Genomic DNA, 24,806 nt, shown 5'->3' on the forward strand with positions numbered 1-24,806 from the left:
TGATCAAATATTGTGCTTCAATCTTTTCCCTTCCCTGTGTAACAAGTTCTTCTGTCTCATTTAGCAATGGACTCAAATTTTCTCTACTCTTCCTTTTGTCACATGTGTGTTTCTAGGAGCTCTTCTTGTTGTCTTTGCCATTCTTGTCCAGATTCAATTCCGTTTAGGAATTTAACTGTACAGACAGTATTCTTCTAAATGTATTTCCCATTAATGATGTAGAAATCAATATTTCAGTGACTGCCTATGAGCCTTTTACCTGTGTACTTGTAAACATATTATGATTTTAATAGAATATCACAACACTAGCTGGATGGGGTTTTGAGCAACTTCATCTGGAAGGAGATGTTCCTGCCAATAGCAGAGATGTTGGAACTAGATGATCTTAAAGGTCCCTTCCAACCCAAACCATTCTCTGATTCCCTGATTCTATGATAACACCTAGCTTACTTCAGAGATTGTCAGTAGATTTTGGGCTTCTCACTATAAGAAAGAGATTGAGGCTCTGGAGCATGTCCAAAGAAGAGCAGTGAAGATGGTGAAGGAGCCTAAGTCTTATCATGGAGAGAGACTGAGGGAACTGGGATCACTCAGTCTGGAGATGAGGAGGCTCAGGGGAGATGTTGTCACTCTCTACAACTCCGGAAAGGACGTTGTGGTGACATGGTGGTCAGCCTCTTCTCCCAGGTAACAGTGATAACATGAGAGGGAATAGCCTGAAGTAGCACCAGCGGTGGTTCAGGTTGGACATGAGAAAAAAATTCTTCTCTGAAAGAGTGATGAGGTGTTGGAACAGGATGCCCACAAAAGAGATGGAGTCCCCATCTTTGGAGATGTTCAAGAAACACATAGGTGTGGCACTGAGAGACATGGTTAGAAGGCATGGTGGTGACAGGTTAATGGTTGGACTAGATGATCTTGAAGGTCTTTTCCAACTTGAATGATTCCATGGAATGTTAGGTAAAACATATGACAGAAGCAGGAAGAACCACCTGTAAGTGTCAACCTTCTTAACGTAGCAGGAGTGGGCTTCTCTGAGGATTCTTTGTACTGTGATGTTTACCATTGCTGTTTACAATTTATGCATAAATCGCTCTTTAATTTACTTACAGAGGGCATTCATTATTTTCTAATCTTGCCCCATTTCAGGGAGGGAATTTTGCCTTTAAAGGAGCTTTCTTGATTTCTTCAGATATAAATAGGGTTCTTGAGAAACAAGACTGTTTTCACCTCTGCTTTTGTTATTGGGCCATGTATGATTCCATTCGGAAACTGGATAAATAGCTTGACCTGCTTGACCTGGGAGGAATGGCTGACACACCAGAAGGCCATGCTGCTATTCTGCGAGATCTGGTCAGGCTGGAGTGTTGGGCAGAAAGGAACCAGGTGAGGTTTAACAAGAACAAGTGTAGAGTCTTGCACCTAGGCAGGAATAATGGCATGCACCAGTACAGGTTGGGGGATGACCTGCTGGAGAGGAGCTCTGAGGAGAGACCTGGGTGTCCTGGTGGATGACAGGTTGGCCATGAAACAGTAGTGTGGCTCGGTGGCCAAGAAGACAAGTGGCATTCTGGGGTGCATTAAGAAGAGCATGGCCAGCAGGTTGAGGGAGGTGATCCTTCCCCTTTACTCTCCCCTGGTGAGGCTTCATTTGGAGTTTTGTGTCCAGTTCTGGGCTCCCTGGTAAAAAAAAACAAACAAAAACAAAAAAAACCAACAACACAGGGATCTCCTAGAAAGAGTCCAGTGGGGGGCTACAAAGATAATAAAGGATGTGGCACACCTCCCTTTTGAGGAAAGGCTGAGAGACCTGGGTCTGTTCAGACACCATTTTGTCAGATTGCTTCTCTGCTGTCACATGTCAACAGCATGTAATGGGATATAGGCAGGTGGGAAGGTTCAATCTCTACTGCCATACTGCTAGCATCTGCCTCTGATATTGTGGCCCAATATAATAGGAGACATTACTTTTGGAAAAGCCATCGTACCTCGTTGTAGGAATGTAGACAGTTCTGACATTACTTCAGCTTACACGAATCCACGATGGCTTAAGGAAATTAGTATTATTTCTTTTGTTTGCAAATCCTATTCCAGAATCAGAAAGGATATGTTATGGCTGGAGTTGTAGCAGGATTTTTTTTTTGCCTTCTGCAAGACACTGTTTTCAACCCAACATTGAGAGTTCTAAAATAGACTCACAGCATGGTTCATGAAGAAGAAAATTGCTTATCAGAAATAAAAACGAGCAAAACCAATCTGATCTTACAACAAATCATTTTACATGTTGAAGGGTAGAAAGCTGCTGCTTATTTACCCCTCTGCTACCTAAGTCAAGTATTTGTTTGCACTATAACAAGATAATTAAGGAACAAATTCTTGCTGCTTTTCTGATACTGTTGTTTCTCTGTGTTTGTGTTGTGTTAAATTGCTGTGTTTTAGTTTAGTGACTTCAGGTTGGAAAAGGCCCTCATGATCTATCCTTCATCCCCACATTTTTACAGATTGAGCATTGTCAGCTCTGATACTGCCCTCCAGAAACAATCCTTTACGTAATTGTCAGACATCCTCTGAAGGAGGGGTTAGTCTTGCCAAATGCATTCTGAAATGGAGGCTGAGTCTTTTTGCTTTAGCAATAGAAGATGTCCTTAATCAACACTTCTAAGAGATTGATCCCATGTAAATGGCTACTTGCCTTCTTTACATATTTTGCTTCAAGATGGTGACTTTTAGTCACTGTCAAGTATCTCAAACAGAGGGGGAAAATATTTGCTCTCCAATTTTGCTGTTCCATCCCAACACTGTACCTAATCTGTTCTGTTTTGGTAGCATGCGCTTGTTTTGATTGAATTACATCCAAAAAGAGAATGCAACTTGCATAAATAATTGATAAGTTATTCTTATATGTTTATTTTTAGACTTTATTCCAGAGAATTACCCATCCTTTGATCTAAAGGAAACTGGATACGATTGGAAGGCATGCGTAGATGCCATAAACAGCACAGTCAGCAGTCTCAGATGTGACTATAAAAAGGCTACAGCTGGAATCCAACAGAGAATCTTGGCAGTGCAAGCAAATGAAAAGAGTCCCACAGAGAGTCCCACTTCTGTAAAGCTGTGTGGAAGTGACACTATCTCAACAACCATCTCAAACCTTAATTTAGATGGTTCTTCTAAATACTATATTGTTAGCAGCACAAAATAGTATATTTCATGAGATCAAGGTTAGCAGAAGATTCAGGAACCCTAACTCTTTGTTGAAATAGCATTTGTGCTCTTGAGACATGGATTCCACTGTTCCCTTTGGCATTGGTGATGTGCTCTCTCCTAAAAGAACCTTCCTTTCATAATTTACTGATGGTGAAAGATTACTTAGATTAAAAAAGATGCATCACAGATCATGCTCTTCAACATCTCTACCAGTAACATAGACAATGAGATTGAGTGTACCGTCACTAAGTTTGCTGATGACACCAAGCTGAGAAGTAGAAGGAAGGGAAGCCATATAGAGGGACCTGGACAGTCTTGAAAAGTGGGTCCATGTAAAATTAATTTGATTCAGCAAGGACAAATGAACTTGGGTCAGGGCATTCCCAGATATAGAATTCATTGAGAGCAGCTCTGCAGAGAAGGACTTGGGGGTCCTGGTCATCAAAAAGCTGGACATGAGTCAGCAATGTGTGCTTGCAGCCCAGAGGGCCGGCTGTATCCTGGCCTGCATTGAAAGAGGGGTGGCCAGCAAGGTGAGGGAGATGATTATCCCTCTCTGTTCTGCCCTCATGAGGCCCCATCTGCATGGAGTGCTGCATCCAGGCTCAGGCCCCTCAGCATAAGAAAGACGTGGAGCTTTTGGAGTCCAAAGGAGGGCCCTTAGAATAACCAGAGGGCTGGAGGACCTCTCTTATTAAGAGCTGAGGCAGGGAACTGGGCTTGTTCAGCCTGGAGAAGAAAAGGTTCCAGGGAGACCTCACTAAGGCCTTCCAGTACTTGAAAGGAACTTAGAAACAGGAGGGAGACTGACATTTTACACTGTCTAATAGTGACATGACAAGTGGGAATGATTTTGAACTAAAAGAAGGGAGATTTAGGTTCGATGTTAGGAGGAAATTCTTTACTCAGGGGGCAATGAGACACAGGCACGGCTGCCCAGAGAAGCTGTGGTGCCCCATTCCTAGAGGTGCTCAGTGCCAGGTTGGATGGGGCCCTGGGCAGCCTGAGCTGGTGGGGGGCAGCCCTTACCACAGCAGAGGTGGGGGGTGGCTACAAGAGCTTTAAGGTCCCCTCCAACCCAAGACATTCTATGAATATATATATGATCAAGGCAGCAGAAGAAGGTAGAAATGTGAAGAGGAAAAAATTGAACTTTGTGAAGGGAGATTAACAGTTAATGAAACTTTTCCATTATGTGTGAGGAGGTCAATGAGCTTCATTCTGATTTAGCACTACAAAAGCAGCAACAAAAACCATTCAAAACAAATAATCCAAGGTTTGGTTATGTTTTATTGTGATGAAAACTGATGAAAATACGTCTTCAGTGTTGTAATCAGCTGCACAGTGGCACATGTGTCACCGTGTCACCACAACATGTCTAATCAATTCTGATGTCCACAAGGTGCAGATCTGCTGCAACTTCCATCTAGATGTCTAGAAGATTTGGATCCTGGTTCCAATATAAGAAAGAATAATTTCCATTATCTTCTTCTAGTGCTTGGACATCCAGTTAACACTGTAAGGACATGTGCTGCATCCTGTCAATATGCAGCCAAAGATTACCAGCATCAATGGTACACTTTTTCAAGCTCACAGTCATAGCTTTTAATATTCAGCTCTGTGGCTGCTGAACAGGGCTAGACATATTTGCTTTGCTATCTGGTTACACTGCATTCTGAAGGCTTTTTGTCTTATCCTTGTTAATTTAAATTGTGTAAGATATGCAGTGATTGTTCCTGCCCCTGCTTCCCTTTCAACACAACTCTGAGATTTTTTAGAATTTGTTTAGAATTTCATTTTGTATGTAGATATTACTAGTTCCAAAGCTGGGAAAAAGAGCAGATATTTAGCACTGTTTCTTTCCTTGTTTATTACTTTCTTTTGCTGAGCAGTGAGGTGACATCCTAACACTACTCACCCAATACCAGCGCTGGTAGCTCCCTGACAGACTGAAGGGCTCTAGCACCATCTACCGAGAGCCAGAAGTTTTCCTAGAAATGAGAGAAGCTCTGACTGAAAGAACTGCGAGCTGTTCTGGAGAAAAGCAGCTCTGAGAACACACATTGGGTGCTCTCGCTGAACAGTTAAAGTTTCTGTTTCAGCCGAGCTTCATCTTTTTAAGACAAATATTTTCATTTTAAAATGATCTAATTTGGAACTGGACTTGTTTGGTGAGATACCATTTTTGGTTTTGTTCAAGATTTACAGATGCTATAAACCATAACAACCATTCACATACACTTTTGTATGAGCAGTAGAATGTATGGGGTGAGAGAACACTGGGATAAGTGTTCCCTGATTGTTCAGCATTTGATTTGCTAGTATGAACTTCCCAGTGGTAGTGAGGCTCTGGCACAGCCTAGAGAAGCTGTGGTGCTCCATCCCTGGAGGTGCTCAGTGCCAGGTTGGATGGAGCCCTGGGCAGCCTGAGCTGGTGGGAGCAGCCCTGCCCATGGCAGGGGTTGGGGTTGGGTGGGCTTTGAGGTCTCTTCCAACCACAGAACTGTAGAATATCCTGAGTTGGATGGGATCCACAGATCCAAATCCTGGCTCCACATAGGACCACCTGAAATCAAGCCTTATGCCTGACAATGTTATCTTAATGTTTCTTGAGCTCCTCTGATTCTATGATCTGCTGCACTCCCATCAAGGATGAGACTTCCAGCACCATCAGCAGACAGGTACACGCATAAGGCTTTGGGAGAAGTTGGGTGAGGGGCCACGGTCTGGTCAGGATGTGTCTTTCTATTTGTTGGGTAAGGTTTCAGATGGCAAAGTCATGATACTGTAAGCCAAGAGGCAATAAGGCTATCACTGAATGTTAGTTTGAGATAGAGCTGCAGCTGCTGTGACAGAATAACAAACTCATCCAATTGGGGATGTTCAGCCACCAGGCAATGATCAGGGGTCTCATCAGTTGAGAAAGATAAGAAAACATTTGCTTAAATCAGTCTCCAATCTGTGAAGAATCTTCATGAGGCTGCATTTCAAAAATGGAGCAACAAAGACAAGGAGGTGATTTACCCCTTCCCAGACTGGTTGAGTAAGCTGGGTTTTAGGACCAGTTTTCATATCATATCGTACTTTGATTCTGGGAGCTCAGTGCATCCATCTCCACTCAGATTTTACAATAAATATGCTCAAAGAGGATTGACTTGGTTTTCTGATCCACAGGATAATTCTTTTTCCTTGCCATTGGCACAAACAGGAATTGTCATAAAAAAGGGGAAAGCTATTTACTTTGACACAGAAAAAAAACAAAAAAAAACAAAAAAAAAAAAACAACCATCAACTGAATTTATGTTTTAAGCTTTTAAGTGTTGCACGTTACTGGTATTGGTTTAGTGACTATAGGAAAGGAGTGAGTGCAGTGGTCAGGTGCATGGGACATGAAAATGAAGTATGTAGGCATAGTTTTTCCCCCTAATTGTCACAGAGGTAAGAAAAAAAAACCAACAAAAAACAATAAATTAATAGTAATGCATTAGTGCCATGACTTTTTTTCCTGTTTAAATGTTTTTACAGAAAATTTATTGACTTCAAAATGAGAAAAGACAGAAAAATACAGAAAACATTTTTTTTAATCATAATACATTAAGGCTTCCAATATCCTACCACTTTCTCTAAGAGATCAGAGATAACCTTATAGTGTAGTTATTTCCTATTCCCTTTTGCCACTGCTCTGACAGAAAACTTAGTTTTCCATTTTATGATCACAACGTTTTTGGAAAGAAACACAGACATTTAAAGGAGGAAAGTATGAAAAGCTATTGGTTGTACATACAAAGGAACTCTTCTTAAATTCCAGTAAGATAGTTTTCCATAAAACACGCTTTCCATTCTTCCACATATTTGAACTGTGAGGATTATTTTTCTGCTGTGTGATTTCATGGAGGTGAGAGCTGAGCATGTTTTATCTTTTTTTTTGTTTGATTATTTTTTTCTTTTCTTTAAGACTGTAGTTCTTTAGAGCTACACTTTCATCACTCACTGGGTGCAGGGATAAACAAAAGCAAGTATATGAAAAGTTCTTCACTTCTCTGCATTTCAGAAGTGAGATATTTTACACCGAGATGTTCCTGTGGGTTGTGATTCCTTTTTTCCTTTCTCCTTTCCCAGCAACAGCAGTAGATGCATTATAACAGAAGCAAAGACTGCATATTCTTTTTAAAGGAAAAATATTTACATATTGAATGAAATCTTCTATACTGTTGTGGCTTTTCCTGATTATTTTTTTTTTTTTTATAAATATGCAACTGCCTTAAGAAAGCCTTAACTCAGAAACTGCAGCCCAAATCTACTCTTTAGTTTGGAAGCAAATCTATGCAAGCTTTTGCTTGGCTTTGAACTTAACCTGACAACGAAGCCTGTGGCCCGATTCTGAAAACAGCATCTGAGTGTGTAACTATTTCTAGTCCATGACATTTATGACTACTCAAGGTAGGAATACTAACTTGTGGGAACATGGCTGAAGAATCAGGGTCTAGATTAGCAAAACACAGAATCACAGAATATCCCGAGCTGGAAGGACCCACAAGGACCATGGAGTCCAACCCCTGGCTCCAGACAGCACCACCCCAAATCCATGAGATGTAATCATTAGTACTTTGGGCTACAAAGATATTTCCTGTGCCTGTCTTAATTTCTCCAAAGAAAATCCATTCCATGAGAAGTCTGGGAAATGACAGTGACCATAAACAACAGCCACTCATTTCCAGAATAGTGAGATGCTGAAACCATGACAAGAAAGCTTTCTGGGCCCATTCATTTATGTTTCTGTTTACTGCACCTGATGCAAAGCAGTTCCAGAGCACTGAGCCCTTTAACACTGAGATAATCATATAAATTCTAGCCTTTTTTTTTTTTTTTATGGCCCACCTCAAACTCAAATAAAGGGAATTTCCACATATCTTCCTGGAGGTAGGTCAAGATTGTTTGATGCTTAGCTGCATTTTTTATTTTATTTGAATTATGTGTGAATAGCTTTGTTGTTTCTTTTTTTCTTTTTTTTTTCCTTTATTTTTATTTTTATTTTTTTCCAGCTAGCTAGAACTATTTTGAAATACCTTTTGTAATGAATATGAGGTCTTCTGCCAGGGGAGCAAATGCAAATGCATCTGATCTCCAGCTGTGGATCAGCTGAAATGTGGAGTCCCTCACCCTACATGCACACTTTGAACACTTTTTTTTCCTTTCTGCTGACAGCCTTTTAGCAGCATCCCCTCTGGAGGCTTATATTAGAATGTGTAATATATCTTCTGTTTGGTGAATTCTAGGATCTTTAAAGAAAAAGTGCTGAAAGAAGCAGATTGCTGCTGTACACCTTGTCCTGAATCAATTTCTGATCTCTTTTTACTAGTGAAGCATTGCCTGTCCTTATATCAGGACTGAATTAAGTGTCCTCTGTGCTGGAATACAGGCATTTCCCCTGTTTTCCTAGTGCCTCCTTGCAATCTTCTCTGTCTGCCTCACACTCTTCTGCCTTCACCCTGTAGCCAGGACCCCACTCTCACACAGAACAAACCCATCCAAGCCAGCTCCAGCCCAAGCTGTTCCCTACATCAGCCCGATTTACCTCTTCCACTGCTCCACAGCATACCTAGCTAGATAAAAGCATTTTGTTTTGAACAGAGAATTTTTTTGTTTTTATACCATTTATTCCAGCTTGAGAGGATCAGCTAGGAGAGCTGTTGTTTAAGCAAATGCAGCTTGGTACGGGGTGACTTAGTAATTCATATTGTCTGGTATCTCCCGTCTTACATCAGAAATTAAAGAACAATAGCAGAGTCTTCTGTTCCCTGGGGATATTGCGGGTTTGGTTTTTGTTCCGTTTTTAACAAAGCCAAGAATGTTTTTTGGTGATCTGAATGTCATAGGATGATACACTGAGATCATATATTGTAACTGAGCTTTTGTGGGCCTTCTAACAACAAATGAATAGTTCTTTGCAAAATGAGGAGTGTTTTTATGTCTGCAAAAGACACTGCGTTTTGCATCAGATCTCACACTCTGAAGTGCATTGTGAATGTAACTGAAAATATACTGCAAAGGACTGTGTAGAAAGCTCATCAGCTCTGTAAAAGAGTTTTCTTTAAGAGAGAACGTTTTATGAACGGGAGAATAAAATATCTGCAGTCTCTCTCTTGAAGGCAGCTTTAACATTACACTGCATCTCATTTCTGTATGTCCCAGGCACCCCCCTTCACTAAAAAGAAAAACTGTTCCAAACTTGTTCTGCAGTTAAAGACAGTGTTTCAAACATTTGTAATAGGTGCTCTCCTCATTTCAGCCCTTGGAAACCAAAGTCACATCCTGATGTGCTGCAGAAAGAAATTTATTTCCTTACAGGTTTTTCTTTTCCCTTTTTCCTTCCTACATTCATATGACATTTCCTGCAAGACTGTGAATCTCCAATCTGTGTGCCCCATAAAACAAATATTGGAACTGGAGGTCATTTGAAAGAAAGCCTTTCGAAGAAAGTGCTTTAATTAACATTTAGTTTTATTTGCAAAGGAACCTTGAAGATCCTTTATATTGGAATATAGGTCACAGCTCACAAAGAATACCAATGATGTACTGTAAACTATGCTATTGATAAATTAGTGTCAGACTCCCAGGCGTATTAAATCTGCACAATTGTGAAGCACTAATTATTTCTATTAATATATATTACGGTAATGTGTAGTGACTACGGTGGAGGTCTGAGCCTGCTGTGGCATGTGGGGGACATGCAGCAGAACTGGTCCTTGCCAGGCAGCATTCAGCCCTGAGTAGGTGAGCATGGGGAGGCAGAAAGCATCACTTCTCTGTTCACAGAGAGGGGGAAGTGAGGAACAGGTACTGTGCCTCGCCCAAGGCTCAGCATGGAAACCCTGCAGTCTCTATCCGCTGTAATGGAAGGAAAACACAGCGGCTTGGTTGCTTTTGGGGTGAAGATAACAGAGAGCTTGCTCCTGTGCACAAAGCGTAAGCCTCACAGAGTCTGCACAGAGGGAGCCTAGGATCCCTCCCCCGATGCCCACATGAACACAGAGGATGCCAAGGGGTTTTCTGAGTGCTTGCATTAGAGACATAAAGCTGCAGGGGTTTTCTTCCTTGGAGGGTAAAAGTAATGAAAATCTGCTAAAGACTGAAAATAATTGAATTTCTTGTGTTCTCCCCATCTTCTCTAACCCCCAGAGCATAAGAATTCATAGGCAAGATAAGCCAGAGACTTTATCCACTTGGCCACACTGTCTTGGTTCGTATCCAGGAGACTTTACAGGTGTAAAATTAAACACAGGAGAGTTCTTCTATTGTTCCCTGACTGCAGTGCAAACATATGGAGAACTACAAGTGAAAAATAATTAGTACAATATTTGAATGCATGCCTGTTCCCTCCTTTTATATGTACAACACATGTAAATCAGTCTTTCTTTTGTTTCAATATCTGAATAAGGAAAAGTGAATCTTCTGGGTTTAAAACATGGCTATCTCTGTGAAATTGAACCTTGTGGAGATAGTCTGCCTGTGAGGAGAGAGCAGCTGTGTCCAGAAATGCACACAAAAAGAAATTTTTTATCACTTGGCATGAGCTGGAGAATACCTTGGACTGATCCTGAAAAAATGCTATGGCAGACTTCTCTAACTTGGCTCACACAAACTTTAAAAAGCATACTTCTTAGAAAATAAATCTGCATTTGACTGATACTAAGAGGTCACGATCCATCAACTGCACTAAAATGTTTTTAAACCTGTCCCAGTGTGCACCCATCCAATGAACCAGGGAGGCTCCTTCCAAGGTGTTGTTCTATCTAGTACAGAAAATGTATTTTAAAGTTCACCTAGATACATACTTGTTCAGCAGGCTGGAGTGGTTTCAAATTAAGTGGGTTTTTAATTAAAAAAAAAAAAAATTACCTAATTATTTCTTTTTCCTCACGAGACAGGAACAGATGCAAAGGTGCCATTCTGATTTCTCTGATAAATAGCTTGCATTTTATTTACTTATTAAGACCACTTAGCACTCCAGAGTAGGCCAATTTGAAGGCGGTAGAATGACCATTTTTTATTACTTTTTCAGTGTCCAAATTCCCCACTGTGCCTGCTGATCTCATGGAAGGGCTGAGGTGTCCGCTCCCAGATTTTTCATGTGCTGAGTGTAGTGGCGTAGCTGGGTGAGATCACAGGGTGAAGGAAATGAGCAGGAAAAGGGATGTCAAGATGGAAGAAAGAGGGGAGGAGAGTGCAAATGGACAAATAGATAAAGTAGAGGGAAAATGCAGATTGCAGAGATGATTTTATGAAGAGGGAGAGAACTGTACAGCAGCAAGATGCGTACCTGGAGGTGGCAGATCTGTTCCCCTTCAGCACTAATCTGTTGTCTCCATTATTGCTCTGAGTCTTTTCCTCCCCTTCTGCAAATACATGCTTTCATTTCTGACAGCAAACACTATGCTTTTTGATTGAGGACCAAGAGTATCATTGCTATTAGAATAGATTAATATGCATATATAGCACGGTTTTTGTGCGCATAATCACTGTGGATTTCTGCCCCAGAATTTGCCATCATAAATTAGAGCGCAACTGCTCCAATCTATTAGTAACCCACTATTGGCAATTGCCTAAGGGACTATTTCATGGCAATTTACATGTGCAAATATGGTATTTTTTATAGAATCATAGAATCCTTAGAGTTGGAAGGGACCTTTTAAGGCCACCTAGTCTAACTTCCCTGCAATGAACAGGGACACGCACAGATACATCAGGTGGCCCAGGGCCTGATCCAGCGTGGCCTTGAAAGTCTCCAGGGATGGGACATCCACCATATCTCTAGGCAACCTGTTCCAGTGCCTCATCACCCTCACAGTTAAAGACATTTTTCCTTATATCCAGTGTAACAGTATTTCCTACTTTTTCTGAAGCAGCAAACAAAAAGAAACTCAAAGTACAAACCACTGCCTGGTTATAAATATGAAATCCATTAGGTCAATTAGCAGCAGAAGAAGGAACACTTGGGTCCGTATTTAGGGTCATTATTGAATCTGCTTCTAACATAGATGCAGTTAGCTTAATGTGCCTCTCCTCCAGTCAGTGTATATGTATGTTCATGCACACACAAGCACAGAAAACACGCATATCAATTATTTGCATGTGGAAATACAACTGGGTGAGCACTTGAACAGCATGCAGGCACAGATAAATAGGCATGTGTGAAAAAGCGTGTAAAAAAGCTCCTTTTAAACACTGGATTTGGAGACTGACCCCCCAGAGCTATTCCCTTGGCCTGATTCCCTATAGTGAACACCAGCAGGCACAGATTTCCAGCCTGAACAGATTTCCAGCCCAGCTGCAGCTGAATGTAGGTTTGCAGCAGCTGACAGCTCTCCCTGTGGCCTGGATTTAAATTGCACCGATGTTTGTGGTGGCAGGGGATAGTGCTGCTTGTGGGAGCAAAGATTGGGGCAGGTAGGGCGGGTAGGGCTACCAGCATGCTTCTGGTGGAGCATAGGTCCGTGTCCAGCTGCGTGCATGACAGCAGAAACCAGGTGTTAAACTCTCTCTCCATTGCCTACAGCAAGCCTGGTCTTTTGCTCAGCCAGGGGATGAAACCCCCTTCCGACCAGGCCCCTTGGTCTGAATGGGGACAGGGTTCCCCAGTTCTCTCGCTGGGCCTCCTTCTTGTGTTTCACACAGCTTCTGGAGGGAGCCATTTGGCTGCCTGCTGCCGATTGCTTCATTTTCCTCTTCCATTGTCTGCGGTGGGGGAGATGGCCGATTGTCTCACAAACAGCAAAGCTGAAGATGATCTCAGGGAGCCGACTGCGAATGGAAAAAAGACAGCAGCAGTCAGCTGGAGGAGGAGGGTTGGGCAGCCCCATCCCAGCCTGGGGGCAGGAACAGCACATCAGGCTGTGTAGGCAGCAGGGTAGGTCCTGGCCATCCTTTTCTGGCTTGAAGGGCCTGTGCAGAGTTCAAGGGCTCTTCACAATGAAGCAGCTGGGCAACACCTGCAGGCAGTTTACTTAAGTCCTTACTGGCTTATTTTGGGAATCTGACTGGGTGCCAGGCTGGCAGCTTCTGAGGAAGTAAATACTTCAAGACAAAATACTCAAGTGTTTTGCCTAAGCCGTGCCTGTTGGCAGGGGGAGAAAATAAAACAAAGCAAAGTGTGCATTCAGTGAGAGCGCGGCAAGATGGAACGTGGGGCCGAGAGACACATCCTGAAGCTAAGATGGAGGTGGCAGGGTGCCAGCAGGGCAGCTCCAGCCAGGCCTGTTGCCACCGGCAAGGCCACAGCCCAGGCCAACAGAACTCAGTAGCTCTGCAGGAAAATAGAGTCCAAGTAAGTCCCATGTAAGACCAAAGTGCCCCTGTATTTATTATAGTTGTACATGCAGTTGTTAGTAATGCAAAATACTAAATGCTACACTGAGGAATTGTGCTCTGGATGATCAGAGGGTGAGGTGGACTGTGAACTGGCTGAAGGGAAGAGGCCAGAGAGTTGTGGTCAATGGGACACAGTCTAGTTGGAGGCTTGTATGTACTGGAGTCCCTCAGGAGTCAGTATTGTGACCAATGCTATTCAATATAGTAATGACTTGGGTGAGGGAATAGAGCGTGCTGTCAGCAAGTTTGCTGATGACATGAAACTGGGAGGAGTGGCTGACGTGCCAGAAGGCTGTGCTGCCATCCAGAGAGTTGAGAGTTGAGTGGGTAGAAATTTAATGAAATATAACAAGGGCAAGTGTAGAGTCTTGCATCTGGGCAAGAACAACCCCAGGTATCAGTATAGGTTGGAGACCGACCTGTTGGACAGCAGTGTAGGAGAAAGGGACCTGGGGACCTTGAACCTCAGTTCAAGAAGGGCAGGGAACTGCCTGAGAGGGTCCAGTGCAGAGCTACAAAGATGATTAAGGGAGTGGAGCATATCCCGTACAAGGAAAGGCTGAGGGAGCTGTGTCTCTTCTGCTTGGAGGAGACTGAGGGGTGACCTCATTAATGTTTATAAATATGTAAAGGGTGAGTGTCAGGAGGATGGAGCTAGGCTCTTCTCAGTGACATCCTGTAGGGTCCCTAGTGGACCTCTGATAGCAGTGCTCCTATGCAGCCATTGCAGTGACCTTTCCCTTCTTGTGCCATGTTTATAAATATTGTTGTCTAGGCTGTGATGGAGTCATGTTTGCCTAGCACTGTTAAAATCCCAGACTGTATGCGGCAAAATCCTGCCTGCAGCAAGTTTCACACTGTCTGCTGCTCCTGGAAGTTGTGCTGCCTGTGCCTGACTCAGGCAGACAGATCCCTGCTCCTTCATCCCCTGGAAGCAGAGCAGCTGCCACAAACTCCCTCTCCATTCCCAGAGCATGGGGATCACACCAACCCTTCAGTGCCTCCTGCATGGTGATGTTCCAGCCGTGTCTGTGAAGGGATGCCCATACGCTCTGACCTATTCCTGTACCATCCTCAGGTTTGTGGGTGGGAGAGGCTTCCTCCTCCTCTCCTGCTGATCCTCAAATTGTTGCTTCTTCATGATGCTGCCAGCGTCTGCTTATTTGAAGCAAAGGTGGGAGGTTCCTCTTTTCTCCATGTTTGTTAGTTTCTAAGCATTTTGCACATCTTTCCATCCAGGAGCCAAGGCTGCTAAGGCATTCCCTCATCTGCTATGCCTCTCTTCTGCAATGTTATTTGGACAATAAGTATCTGCTGTTAAAATGAATGGTTAAATCAGGAAATAAAGTATTCCTGCACTACTGAAAGCATGGGTGCTATTTCCTTATATGCACTCGTGGGAGCTGAGCTCTTGGAGAAAAATCTCATTTGATCTATAGATGCTACACACTTGAAAACATGACCCCTCAGTGGTACCTTGGTAAATCACCTTCAACCTGCTTGAATTACATGCAGAGCATGCAGTCACCTTTCTTGATCAAAGGAGGGTTTCCCTAAAGCTTATTCTTGAAATCTGCAGTTGTGGGTTTGCCATCCATGCACTGTACAATGGTCAGCAAAAAGTAGTCAGTTTTAATGTCAGCAGCTCTTGGTTTAACATTCCTTCTCAGCAAAGCTGAGCAATGAGAAGAGGCAACATTTGCTCAGTCGTGATGAGTCCTGTCTTGTCCTTCACCAGTTCAGCAGAGCACAAAATACCCATCTCTTCAATGAGGGAAGGGAGTAATGAAGCAGATGCAGGAGCAGGAAACCAAGCTGGAACGGGAACTCAAGACCATGTGACGGTGCCCTTCACAAAGGAAACAATGCACTAGAAAGTGATTTCCACCTCTCTGTCCCTGAAATCTCTCTTGATTTAAACTGAAGCCACATTTTTCCCCTCCAAAATTAGTACACTGTTAACTGGGCAAGAGTTTATCTCCTGATTCCACAACATCCTTTCCTATTTCAAAGTTGTATTTCTGTTGCACCATCCCAAATACTTGGGTTGCTATTGCTGATGCAATATTAATAAAATGCTCCACGATATAAACAAATCTACTGTGTTTTGAATGCTATTAAAACAACAACAAAACAAAAACAAACAAAAACAACACAACCAACACACCGTTGGCAGCTATCCTGAGAGAATAGAAAGCACCTACAATGATCATGCCCTTCTGAGGTCTAGTTGCATGGAAAGGTATGCAGAAGACCTGTTAAGTCCTCTGTTGGCTGACACTTGGACCACTGTCAGTGACATCAACTTCCTCCTCCATCTCACTGTAGTTAGTGACTAGAGCTTGCTCATTAAGTTGTTCTTGAGCTGTATAAACTCAGTTTTTCCATCACACTGGCAAGGAGTTGGCATGCCTCGCCTTTTTCCTCCATCTTAAGACTAGACAATGAAGCCACAGAGCATACAATAGTGGTTATTTTCCTATGGGGAGACATTGTTTCCAGAGGAATCAGTGTTTTATTTAAGAGTAGCTTTATTAAAGAAGAAGAGTATGTGAGGATTAACCCCACCTCTTACTATTTCTTGGGGAAGCACATCCAAGGTCACACAATAGGGGAAGTGGAGACAGTTTAACTTTTCAATTATGATGTGCATAAGAAGATAACTGCTATCCACTCCCCAAAATACAAATCAGACAAAAGTTCTATCTAGTTCATAACCTAATGTTCTGCAGTGGCCAGAAGCAGAATCTAGGAAAGGAATATGTTTTATTTTGTTTGAAAGAAAAAGCAATATGATCTTTGTCTGGTATACGTTTTCAGTCTCCACCGAGCAACCATTACAAGGCTTCCCAAACCAAAGGTTATATTTGAGATTCAGTTTAATTAACTACCAACAGCCTCTTCCCCAGGAACTTTTATAGCTCCATTTTTTCTCAGTTGCTGTGTCCCATTTGTAACAGCAAGTTATGCACACTATGAAACCAGATTCTCTATGTCAGTTTTCAAATCTGCTGCCTGATTGTTTCAGGAGGTACTTCCTGACTCTTGTGGTATCAGAAGAAAATCACTCCCGCCTGTCTTCCTCCTGCCATCTGTGGTTATATCTGTTAGCACTGTGAGGGAACGGAAGGGTCATTGTCACTTTAGTCCTTCTTCATGTCTAAGAGGTCCCATGCTTCTGATCACTCTCTTTATGCTTTTCTCTGTCTTCTGTCATTCCTTTCTGCCCCCTTTGGAAAAGACTGACCAGAACTACATACAATAACCTATAATGCAGTACAGAACTACATACAGTAAAATATAATATCTTCCATTTGGTTTCTGCACTGACATTACCTTCTTTTTTCTCCTGAATATGTGCAACACAATGTGCAAAGTATTCCACCCTGCCTTCGCACTGTGTATGTGGCAAGTTTATCTTCTACAACTGGTAGGTAGGTAGTGTGCTCTCCAGCGCCCATTCACTCACTGGAGTTGTTCACAAAGTGGTTGTAGAGGAAGTCACAAGTCTGTGATGTAGGCACATGCTCCTGGGAAACTTGATTTGTTCTGATAATCACCAATCAGGTGATTAGATGGAAGTGATTCCACAAGCTACAGTTCAGACTGGCTTCAAAAGCATGATTAAGAATTTGTGAAAAGGGTTTTCTCACCATCCACAGCCAAGAGAATCTCCAGGTTTTGCACAGTTTTCAAAAGTGAAGAACCTGTCCTTTCTCAGAAAGGTGCTTGAAATTTCCTGAAACATTTTGAATGTAGCTTGGATCCAGATCAGTAAAACACTGTGCATTAAGCACCTGCTTAACTCGAAGAACTAGTACGAAGGTTAAAAATGAGTAAGCCCACTCTTATTTAGGTCTTTATTCATTGTAGCAATTAAATACGTGCATTAGTGCTCTACTGCATCAGGATCTAAGTACCTGCACACAATTAAATGCTGTGCTGAGTCCCAAAGCCAACATTGCTATACAGGATTTTAACCTATATTTCTGTCTACTGTGCACTTCACTTTAATGCAGAGAATATTTATTACTTTAACAGATATTCTGCCTTGAAGTGGGATTTACTCTAAAATACATGTCACAGAGTGCTATTTTAATGATTCTAACTTGCAGAAGTATTTTGTGATAGGAATAATTTATCTCTTGATTAACCACTTCAGGGCAATTCCAAGCATTAGCGCATTTGCTGGTTTGGTGTCCAAACATTCTGAAACTACATATGTGATAAAATAATTCAGAATTCACATTGTTTTACATACATAGATGTATAGGATTTATTGGAAAAAAAATGCCCACAAAAAGGGTAAAATGAGTTTTGAATCTTGTCTCATGCAGTTGGAGCTATAAGATTGTGCGACCATGAAAAGCTACAATAATGAGAAGGCTTCAATTGGCTACACAAATACTGCAGTTCACACTGGTGCCTCCAGCTATCCCTGGTTCCTTTTGGTTTTGCATTGTGAGCTTATTTAGCCAGGAATGCTTCTTTCAGAGCGGCATCTGCAGCATATTGAATATTGGAGCATACTGTGATCCATTCTGCTTTCATCCAGTAGAACTGCTGGGATGACTAAGATGCAAAGAAGTCCCAGGATTTGCCCAAGCCCACACAGTGAGTCAGTGGCCCAGCTGTTTTCAGAAAGAATAATTTTCCTGTCTTTTTGCTGCACATTGGACTATTTCTCATTTTCAGAGCAGACTAGAATCAGCGTTCATGAATAGCACTTCCACTTGCATGCTTAAATTGAAAAAAAACCTTCCCTAGGAATTACTAATGTTGATTTTTCTCCTTAATCAATGAAGTCAGTAGACCAAATAAATGAATTTTCTTTGGCACTATCAAAAATATCCAAATCACTGTCAGTGTTATCAATACGCAGCCCTGTCTTCTTTCTCACTTTGTTGCCCCATTCAGAAACCCTTTCTCAGCTCAACTTATGTGGCAGTTTCACTGAATGACTGCAATTTGTCTGCTCATGCTTTGTAACTACCCAGCAAATTACTTCTAAAACTTTTTGCCCCTAATTCTACTCATTTTCAAGTGTAATTTTTAGTTAATCATTATTGTTTTCAAATGGAAACCAATATGTCATTTCATTTGCGTTGTACCTTTGTCTTTTAAATTCAGGGTTTTTTTAATGCAGCTAGAATTCCACAGAGGCTATAGATTCATACCGATTCATGGCAGTGTTGACCTTGAATGGCAAGTGCAGCAGCATGGAATGGAAATACAGCAGCAGGACTACAAAATTCCATGCACAGGCATGCTGAAGATTGCTTGACTATGCCTCAGGAGACCCAACAGTGACCACAGACACAGTAGCTGCAAATCTGCTTTTTTCCCCCCTGAAGCTTACTGGCTCAGTAGGACTTTTTTTTTTTTTTTTTTTTTTTGTCTTCTATTTTTTTTCCCATCTTTATTGAGTAGATTTTTGCACAATTAATCAAATACCATCAGGAGATTAGATGCAGAATCTGTACGTGGAATTGTGATCTAACCCATCTAGGGCTGCTTGTTCACAGTACCATCCCTCTTCACCACTGTTTCCTCCAGTAAGTGGCAAGATCACATATTGCTCTGTCTTTGGTTTTGTTTCCTCACTGACTTGGAGTCATAGTCTCGTTTGAGTTGGAAGGAGCACTTATAGGCCATCTAGTCCAACTGCCCGGCAATGAACCCTACAGCTCCATCAGGGTGCTGAGAGCCTTGTCCAGCCTGACCTTGAGTGTCTACAAGGATGGGGCACCCAACACCTCTCTGGGCAACCTGTGCACGATTAACTACCCTTGTTATAAAAATCTTCTTCCTTTTATCAGTGTAAATCTCCCATCTTTTAGTTTGAAATCATTTCCCTTTGTTGTGTCACCACAGACCCCGCTAATGAGTCTGATCCCTTCTTTCTTATAGCCTCCCTTTAGGTAACGGAAAACTGTTCTCAGGGCTCCTCAACTTATCTATCCCTAAGACAGTGAGAAACAGACGACATTTAAATTAGAATTTTCACTTGAAAGACTCCTGTGAAGAGGTATTAATTTACTCTGAGCTGCTTGGTCATTGCTGTTTTTGGTTACTTCATGAGTGAACCCTGTTAACACTGGTAGTGTTGCTTGCCACACAAGCTGGCAGAAATGGACTCACACAATGCACTTTGTCTCACATGGTATTTCACATTTCTAGGCTCTCACTGGCTTCCATGGGAATATATGAATAAATCCAATAAAAAGAAATTATACTCCTTTTTACTCCTACTCTGTTCACCAGATGTGCAAGCTCACCCTGGGCTTTGGTTGCCAGCATGGCTTCTTTTTTGGTTTACTGACACTCCCCCCACTAACATGGGTTCCCTCAGGGCCAGATCCTGGGCTCACTTAGAGCCCTACAGCTCGTGGTTCTCAGCTGGTGCTGCATTCACCACGATGGGCAGGCAGGAGTGGGGAATGCAGTCTTACCCATGGGACTTAGTCAGCAGTACACCAGTGGTGCACAGAGTGGACCAGAGCAAGTCACCCTTCCCGACAGTTGGGAGCACTTGGCATAGCTAGGAAAAATTAGCACCACTGAGATCATATACATTTTCATTAATCATCGTGAGCCTTAAATAAAAGCAGCACTGCTGGCAGCTCTGATTAAGAGCTTTCCATTGATCATAAAAGCTGAAAGCTAAAATGAATTGTTTAATGTTGAAGGATTGAGATAACAGCCAAATAATTTGATTTATTGCAAAAGCAAGACATAAAAAAGAAAGAAAATATTTCAAAATAAAAATGCTACAGTCTCTGTGGTAGACCCAGAGATAATTTGAGGCATGCCAAGTCTGCACCATAGTGTGGGGTTGTCACAACCCCCAAACGCAGTGCTGGAGTTGTGACATAGCACAAGATGGGCACCTTAGCCAGCACTAGTATGCAGGGAGAAGACTTGATATGCTTCAGCTTTGCACAATAACTCCATTCCTCTCTTTGTATGCGTATGCTTTCAAATGCCTTCACTACAACAAATATATATATATATATTTATTATACAAAGCAAGGAAATGAGTAGAAATACCATATATGTAAGAGAAATTAACCTCATCTGACCACTTTAGCCATGTGAAAGCAGAGCATCCAGGGTGGTTATTTATATTTAATATCCTCTATTGTTACTGGAAGGAGAGAAAGCAGCTCCTTAGTGATCACCAACTTGAAGGCGCCTGAATCACCTTCTGTAGGTACCTGTCTCTTTCCACTGTCTAGAGAGGGAACTAGGACTCTTAAGTTACACTGGACATGACATTTTTCAATTAAGCTGGATACAGATACCCGGAGGTGTCTGCACAGTGTAATACGAAGTGTGAACAAGTAACAACATATCACATCTTTAGACCCCGCTGAGCTCCCAGAACTTGTGCACACAAAGTAATCTCCCATTCGGGTGTGTAATGAAGGCTCCCACAATGTTTACCAGGCATAAAAAGTGCTTGTGAACGCTAACCATACTCAAGTTAATGGATAAAAACAGAGCTCCTGTTCTGATACCCATTCTGACTATGTTCACGCTGCTCAGAAACGTGATTTTCTTTCAGAATCGTGGACTCTTTGGAAGAGTTTTGGCCATTCATCTTCAGCCCTGTAGTCTCTGAGAATAAGGGAATAGAGAGGAGGTGGACAAGTCATTTGGAAGAAATTAGACATAATCCAGACTGCTTAACTAAAATGGCTGCTCTGGCTCTGTTCACAGCTAAGCATCTGTCAGGTTGCTCTGTTCTAGCCAGAGCTTACTCTCTGGCCAACCAAATGCAGGCTGGGAAGTGGAACCCTAATCTGCCACCCAAGTCATCCTCCCTGTTTCCACCTGGTTTACTCAGGACTTGCCTTGCTTTAGTTTGCTTTTTAATGGTTCCACTCCTTTTGCTTTCTCCACATGCCTGAACGTGTCCCTGGATCTCACTGTCCTCTTGCATTGTGGTTGCTGAGCATCACAGCTGAAACTTTTCCTTCAAATAACTCTTTTCCAAATGCTGTCCCTTTAAACTTCCTGGCACTGAACCACTTTTATGCCTTTGTTCTCCTTGCCCAGTAGATTCTGACTCTCACAGCATAACTATGGTTATGGCTTAGCTTTTGTTTATGGTTCTTTAATGTTTTAGAAGGACTGAATCACAGGCGAAGGAGAGCAGGGGAAATTCCTGTTTGGTGTTAGTGCCCTTGGTTTGGTGTCTATGCCTCCTCGGGGCACCACACTATGGATGGAGTTGTATTTGCTAGTAAAATAAGTGGATATTAAAACACTGTTTCTTATACACTGTTGTTTTCTCTTTATTTCTTCATTTGTTTTGAAGTTTGTTTTTCTGAATTCTAACATGATATGCCCATGTGGATAGGGATGTTACAGGCAGTATCTGATTGCTGTGATTCCAATAAACAGTGAATGCCACTAATAGAGTCCCTGGCACGTTTTTGGAAGAGGAATATAGGTGGCATATGGCACAGAAGAATAATTTCATAGTAATAGGCAAAAGCCAGTTATTAGTGAGACGCTACTTTGCAGTTAATGGTGTTATGGATAATGAGGGTGATGAGGGGAAATCTGTTCTGAGTGCTGGGAAACATCAGATCGCTACACTCTGCAGAAACAATACCATCCTTAAAAAGCCATTGATCTCGTGACAGACTTTGAGGGAAGGTGTCACAGCACTCAAACATGAGCTGCAGCACTGCTCTGGGATTGGGTTGTGCTGCAGTTGGCAAGGGAGCTGGCTGGCAGCTTTATGACCCAAGTTTTGCCAACCTGCGAGGCAGCACAGCAAACCCCACAAGAGGCACTGACTCATAGCCAAGGCCAAGAGCTGTTGTGCTGCCATCTCCACATGTTCATGAGCAGCAAACATTTGGGCTTCTGTGCAGAGCAATGATAGCTTGTTAGAAGTAAGAGGTTGAATTATTTTCTGGTTGTTTTGGGAGAGGCTTGTTGGTTTATTAAAAAGCAGTACAGGGAGGAGCTTTTATAGCCATTTAAAGAAGATTAGCAATTATAGGAGTGTTCATGGTTTATTCTTCTCCACACACAACTCTTATAGCTTGCAGATATGTCTTCTGTTCTTCATATCCCCTGAAAGAGGATCACAGTTACTTTGACAGAAAATGGAAAAGAAAGAAGAGTTAAAGGAACAGAGAAAAAAAAAAAAAGAGAGAAAGAGGAGGGAAAGGGAGAGGAAGGAGGTGAGGAAGTGAGAAAGGAAAGAAGAATGGAAAGAAGGTGAGGAAGGAAGGGAAAACAGAAAAATGTGGGCCAACTTTAGCTGAAAAAATCTACTGTTTGTGACCTACATAATAAGGAAGAGAAGGACCAGCACTTGAGGATATGTGGACACTAACTTTTCTCTGTGCATGTGATGGCTTATCTTCTACAAAGCGATGAATGATTTTGGGTGCCTCTGTCTCTAGCAACTGAAGTGATCCAAACTCACAGTGAGCTTGTGCTCAGTCTGTTGATGTGTTACAAACATGCAAGCATCCCACACATGACCACTGCTTGTCTCTGGACAGCATTGGTGCAGAGAGGTGTGATGATGGACCTCCTCAGCATCTGAGGGTGGTTCATTCCTTCCCATGACTGCTCACTAAGCAGCTGCCGATCTGAACCTCCGTTGCTGGTGATACACAGGCAGCTTCAGAGCTCTGGCACATTTTTACACTGCTTAATACCTTTCTGCATGACATTCATCCTCAGAGACTGAAATCAGTTATCTTCTAAACAAGAAAAGTTATAAGAGAAGATTAAAAAAAAATAATCTACCTGCGTGGTACCTACTCCCCAGCTAGTGGCAGCATCTGCACAAATCATCAAGGGCCATATGAAATTATTATTAACATTATTAACAGCAGAAGATATCATTTGTCAGTGTGGCTTAACTCAAAAAATGTATTCAGAAGATTGTTTCCAGGTGCAGGAGTGACAATAGCCATGGTACTCAGCACTGCTGACCCTTTCTGCTCATGTCCCATGCCCTTCTGGGCCTGCCAGTGAGCCATGTTCATGCTGAATGGCCAAAATATGAGAGAGGATTTAGCTCACCTCTTCCAGAAAATGCAGGTGTGAGTAAACACCACCCAGAAAAAAAAAAAACTACCCCTTCAGTATCCTCCATCTCCTCATGATGAGTGAGCTGCAGCATGGTCGGAAGGTGAGGAGGCTGAGCTGTAGCCATATCTCAGCAAAATTAGTGGTAAAACCTGTGAAATATGCTTCGTTTTCCATTCTGTTCTTCTTTTTATTTTTTGGTTTTGGGTTCCCTGCCCTGTGCCAGGGTGTGCAGCCTATGCCTAAATGGCTCTGGGCCACAGGGACTGTGCTTTGACAGGGCCATGGAGAGCAGCAGGGTTTTAGCAGGGAAAAGGAAGGCAAACGTGGAGCTGAATTGTTCAAATGAATTCTGTACTTTTCCGAGTGTGACATCAGGCTGCCTTTTCTTCTGAATTGCAGTAAAAATAAATACAGCTAGAATGTGTGGGCATGGTTTGGAAAGAGATTAAGGAGAAGTTTTAACATTGGTTTCACTGAAGTGGAAATGATTTCTGATAGCCAGCTGGAACCTGGTAGAGGCACTCGGCCTAAGCTGAGAGCTCGTGCAGCTGGAGTTTCATAATACAAAATTGCTAGTCTTTCATTTATTAGTTCAGAGCCAGATCCTAAAATCTTATTTATATGACTAGTCCCTCTGGGCCATATCCGTATTTCTCTTCCACCAGACTGACTCAGGAACAAAAGAGGGGATGCCTATGAGGCAAACCCTCCTCATTAAAAGGTCCCTCCAGAATGAAAAAAATAAAACCCAGTTATAGTCATGTCCCCCAGCCTGCAGCTTGGAGGGGCGAACCAACACAGAAATAAGCTACACACCAGGCAGCTTTCTTCAGCAGAACTAGCATGGCCCTCCAGAGCCCTCCATTAGCTCCTTCTTCAAATGAGGGTTTAGTTGAAGTACCTGGTACTAATCATCCGGGTCATAAATTTTTGGGGTCCAATTTACCTCAAAACCATCTCCCCCCTCTACACTAAGTAACACAGCAGTCGTTACTATGGAAACATTCAGCACAGAGATGGTTGGCTCAATAGCCTGACCCCTTCATTTGGACCTAAAGCCAGGTGCCTTGAGTTCTTGGTAGTTTGCTGCCTGACACTCATTTGGAGTGAACCAACTTTGCATTTTCTGGGACAAAACATGGGAAACATGCCAGGGTTATTGC

This window comes from Cyrtonyx montezumae, unplaced genomic scaffold (assembly GCF_038088225.1).
Source record: "Cyrtonyx montezumae isolate F1298 unplaced genomic scaffold, pur_monq_1.0 scaffold_3, whole genome shotgun sequence".
Lineage (NCBI taxonomy): Eukaryota > Metazoa > Chordata > Aves > Galliformes > Odontophoridae > Cyrtonyx > Cyrtonyx montezumae.